We start from the raw sequence: 5,101 nt of genomic DNA, 5'->3' as shown, positions 1-5,101 counted from the left end.
ATCGATAGCTAGTGGGAAGCAGCCACATAGCACGGGGAGATCAGCTCGGTGCTTTGTGACCACCTAGAGAGATGGGATAAGGAGGGTGGGAGGGAGACGCAAGAGGCAGGAGATATGGGGATATATGTATATGTATGGCTGATTCACCTTGTTATAAAGCAGAAACGAACACACCATTGTAGAGCAATTATACTCCAATAAATATGTTAAAAAAAAAAAAAAGCAGTTACGGCTGTGGGCAGCTGTTGGTCAGTCCTGCTGGGAACTTCTGGGAGAGAGCATTGACCATGCCTCGGAGTTGTCCCATCCCTGGGCAAGGAAGCTGGAGTATTTATCCACGAAGGCTGCTCCCTTCAGCCTTCCCTGGAAGGGTGCTAACTTCCCAGCATTCCCAGCCTGTCTGGTGTGTGGGCTGAGCGAGCTTCTGTTGCCAGAAAAAGTCTCCCATCAGAGTCCCAGGTACGGGCAGTAGGAAGCTGGTGGGTCAGGTCTGCGTTGGCAGGAATGGTGGATGACGAGTGGTGTTGGTGAGGCAGTGGAAGTGTTCACTACAGAGATGGAGGGAGACACCCCCCCATACATGCACATCACTGGAGGGGCTGCCAGCAAGTCCTGAGGGTTCCACTTTGTGGTCTCAGAGACTTCTGGAGGACAGCAGTGACGATACCAGCCCGCGGCTGTGCTGAAGGGGAAGGCATCTCTCTCCATCTCTGGCCCAGACTCCCTGCCCTCAGTTCCAAGAGCCATGGGGCCATGTGGCTTCTCTCTGTGCCCTGCCTCCTGCCCCTCCAGGTGGCCTGAGGGCAAGTGGGTGGGCAGGTGGCTGGAGCATTATCAGAGCTAACGGGATCCCTGGGGAGGCGTCACTTCTACTTACCACGGCACTTGGTGACACAGGCCATGGGCACAAGGTGATGGCTGGTGCTGTCAGCCCAGCTCTGGCCATCTCCCTGCAGACACCAAGACCCTGACACACAAAGGCTGGTCCGGAGGTTATCTGGAATCCAAGTGGCTCGGTCCTGGAAGTGTCCTGAAGATACTATCAGAACCTGCACCTCTATTGCACTGATGAGGAAAATAAGGCCAGAGAGGAGGAGAGGTTCGCCTGTACATTTCCTCCCTTCCTTCTTTCCTCCTTCGCTCCTTCCTTCCCACCTTCCTTCCCTCCCTCCCTCTCTCTCTCTCTCTTTCTTTCTTTGTTTCTTTGTTTTTTTTTTTTTCATCTTTTGATCAGGGACATTAGACTGATGTCCTTGCCACTGACCTGCCCTGGGTCATTGGTCATTGGTATAGGTTAAACTGCATTTACAAATAGCAAAAAAGTGTCCTCAGTAAAAGACCCCTAGGAGCTGAAATCAGTCTCCTTCAGGACACCTCCCACTAAAGTCCCCCAGGTGTCCTTGAGGCTTCCAACCTACCCAGATGGGACTCAGTCCTTAGACTCTTCTCTGCGTAGCTCCTACCCCACCTGGGACCACATCCGGTCTTTAATGCACAGGCATTAGAGAGCATCTATCCATCATTGACGATGGAGACAACCATTTACATCCCCTGCCTGGATCTAAATACAGACCGACATCTCCACACGGGTAATAAACGGCACCTGGAACTCCCATGTCCAAGATAGAATTCTTGATGTCCCCTTGCTGACCTGCATGCACACCTGCTCCTCCTCATCTCCCTCATTCCAGGTGATGACATATTTTTCCTTGTAGATCCTCAGAGACCAAAAACCTTGGAGTCCTCTTTCTCACGGTCCCACAACCAATCCTACTGCAAACTCTGTTGGCTCCGAATCAGATCCCACCTCCACACCTCCAAGGTCACCACCCTGTTCCAGGCTATGTCATCCCTCACCTGGATTACCATGGCAGCCTCTGAATGGCCTCCCTCACTTCTCCCTTTGCCCGCTGAAGTTTAAGCTCTGCACAGCCACCAGGAAGACCTTTTGGGAGCAAGTTCAGATCCTATTCCTCCCTCTCTCCAATGGCTCCCATCTCATTCAGAATAGAATCTGAAGCCCTTCCACAGGTGAGATGGATGAATGAGTAAACCATCCTTTTGTGGATTTGCCAACACAAGCCTGGCCAAGCCTCGTGACCCTCTACGGGATGGACAGAGGCACTGGCAGGTGGGGTGGCAGAAAAAGCACAGGGCTGGGAGTCAGCAGCCTGGGTTCTGACTCCTGCTCTGCTGCTTTCAGGCTTTTTGGTGAGGGCCAAGTCCATCAGCAAGATGGGGAGGGACAGCAGGAAGAAGAAAGACAGACAGAAGTTATGTCAGGACTGGAACTGCAGAAGGAGAAAGGAAAGGAGATGTTCGAGGCAAAGGAGCTCAGTCTCCTGGGGGGAAAGGAGGCCCTCCCTCTTCTGCATGAGCTACCACACACATCCTTTGGCCTGAGGCGGTCACGTGAGTTATGGGGACAGAGGACTCACACCTGGTTCATGTCCTGATCCAAGGCAGAGGGAGGTTGAGGTCAGCTGACCAGGATGAGCCATAATCAGGCCGACACAAGGCCTCTGTCCATCATGGGAATGAATATCAGAGCAGGATGGGGCCACAGAAAGCTTCATGCCCAGGTGTACTCTGTTAGAAGACCAGACACTCCTTAGATAATCCGATGAATGTGGACTCTCCCAGAAATATGCACACACACACAGCATTTTAAAATTTAGTGTGAAATTTCTCATACATAAGAAAAAGTGTATAAAAAATATATGAACAATTTATAGTTTAAGTATCAATAATATGAACATACAAGAACCCGCCCTCTTGGATTAAGAAATAGACCATTTCCAATACCCTATGAGCCCCTGTGTACCCCTCCTCTTACTACTCTCCCCCACTCCAAGGTAACCACTTTCCTGTATTTAGCAACTCATCAGTTTCTTTGTTTTTCTTCACAGTATTGTCACCTATGAATCTATTCCTAACAATATATTGTTTAGTTTTGTCCTTCTTTGAACTTTATATAAAAGGAATCATACTACAGATACTGTTCTGTGACTTCTTTGGCTTGAATACAATATTTTTGAGATTCATCCATGATGATGGAGTTAGCTGTAGTTCACTCATTTTCACTGTCGTATATATTCATTCTATTGTCTGAATTACAACAATTTGTTTATTCATTCAGCTACTGAAGGACATTTGGATTGTTTCTAGTTTTTTAAATATTTTGAACAATGCTGCCTAGAAACTTTTGTACAGACAGCTTCTATGCCCATGTGCAAGTTTCTCTAGGCTCTATACTTAGTGAATGCTGGTGTGCAGAGTATGTGTTTGTTCAGCTTTACCAAATAATGCCAAACTATTTTCTAAAGTGGTACCAGCTGAAACTCTAACACTGTTATTTCTTCACTTCCAGTTTCTTAACATCCTCGCCAACCCTTGGCATTATCTGGCTTTTATTTTTTACCAATCTTTAAGATGTGATTTTGGGAATTCCCTGGTGGACCAGGGGTTAAGACTTGGCACTTTCACTGAAGTGGCCCAGGTACAATCCCTGGTCAGGGAACGAAGATCCTGCAAGCCGCACGGCACAGCCAAAAAACAAAAAAAAAAGATGTGATTTTAACATGCATTTCTCTGACTTCCAATGACCTGGACCATCTTTTCACATATGTGTGGGTCATTTGTGTTTCTTTTTCTCTGTGACATGATGACATGTTGTCTGTGCAATTTTGTGTTGGCTTGTTTTTTTCTTATTGATTCACAGTTGTTCTTAATATCCTGCGCCCGAATCTTTGTCACTTACGTTGCAAACATCTTGTCTTGGTTGTGTAAGTCTTTTTTCTCTGTATGGTGATTTTGATAGAGGTTATTCATTTTAATGTATTTTAATGAAGCAATGCATTAAAATACATTATGTATTTATTTCAGAAACCCTTCCCTACCTGATATTTTCCTAAACTATAAATTTTGATAGTTTTTCCCTTCCCTTCCCTTAACGATATTTATATCGTTAATCCACATGGAGCTGATTTTGTGTAGGGTGTGAGATAGGGATTCCACTTCACTATTTTTCATATGAATCACTGATAAACTGTCGTGGCCCATTCATAAGTACTTCTATCTTTTCTGCTCTGATTGGCAGAGAATGCTCACTCACCAACCAAGTCTCCTTGTACAGTTGCGTTTGTTTCTGGGCTCTTCGTTCTGCCCCATTGGTCGGTTTTCTGTGTCCAAGCAATACCACATTGTCTTAATTAAAATTGTTTTCCAGGTACAAACTTTCAGTCATAAGGTGACTAAGTTCTAGGGCTCTAAAGTACGGCATGGTGACTATAGCTAACAACACTCTATTGTATATTTGAAATGTGCAGAGAGTAGATCTTACATATTTCATCGCACACACACAAAAGGTAACTATGTGAGGTGATGGATGTGTGAATTAACTTAATTATGGTAACCATATCACAATGTGTATGTATATCAAATCAGCACATTGTACACTTTAAATATATACCACTTTTTGTGAATTGTACCCCAATAAAGCTGGGAAAACAAACAAATAACTTTGCCATATAATAAGTTTTTCCATCTGATGGGGCAAGACTCTCCAGCTCTTTTTCTTTGGGAGTGTCTTGGCAAACTCTTCTCTGCAAATTTCAGAATCAGCTTGTTGAGTTCCATGAAAAATCCCATTGGAATTTCAACTGTGATTACATTGAATCTATAGATCGATTTGGGGAGAATTGACATTTTTTACAGTATTCAGTATTCCTATCCAAGATAAGTATTCCTTATCTCTGTGTATTTGTCATTTTTAATGTACACAGCATTTTAAATAGAGGTTTAGGGGACTTGCAGATCTCTGCATGGACTCCATCTCAGAATCCCTGACATGACTGCCCACTAGACTCTGTGCTCTGTTTTCTTTTCCATCAGGAAACACTTCCCAGTGGTGTCACTAGTCATACGTAATACATACACATACAGCTACCTTGCCTCCCCCTTCCCGCTTGTCTCTCTGGCCCTCTGATATCTATTCCTCAGAAACTTACGAAGTTAACCTTTTTCTGCAGTCTGGAGAGGCAGAATGGGTAAAAGCAGGAACTTAGGAGCCATACTGCATGAATTTTAATCTTGTCTCCAT

This window comes from Physeter macrocephalus, chromosome 17 (genome assembly GCF_002837175.3).
Source record: "Physeter macrocephalus isolate SW-GA chromosome 17, ASM283717v5, whole genome shotgun sequence".
In the NCBI taxonomy this organism is placed as follows: Eukaryota; Metazoa; Chordata; class Mammalia; order Artiodactyla; family Physeteridae; genus Physeter; species Physeter macrocephalus.
Note: the sequence above shows the minus strand (reverse complement) of the source record.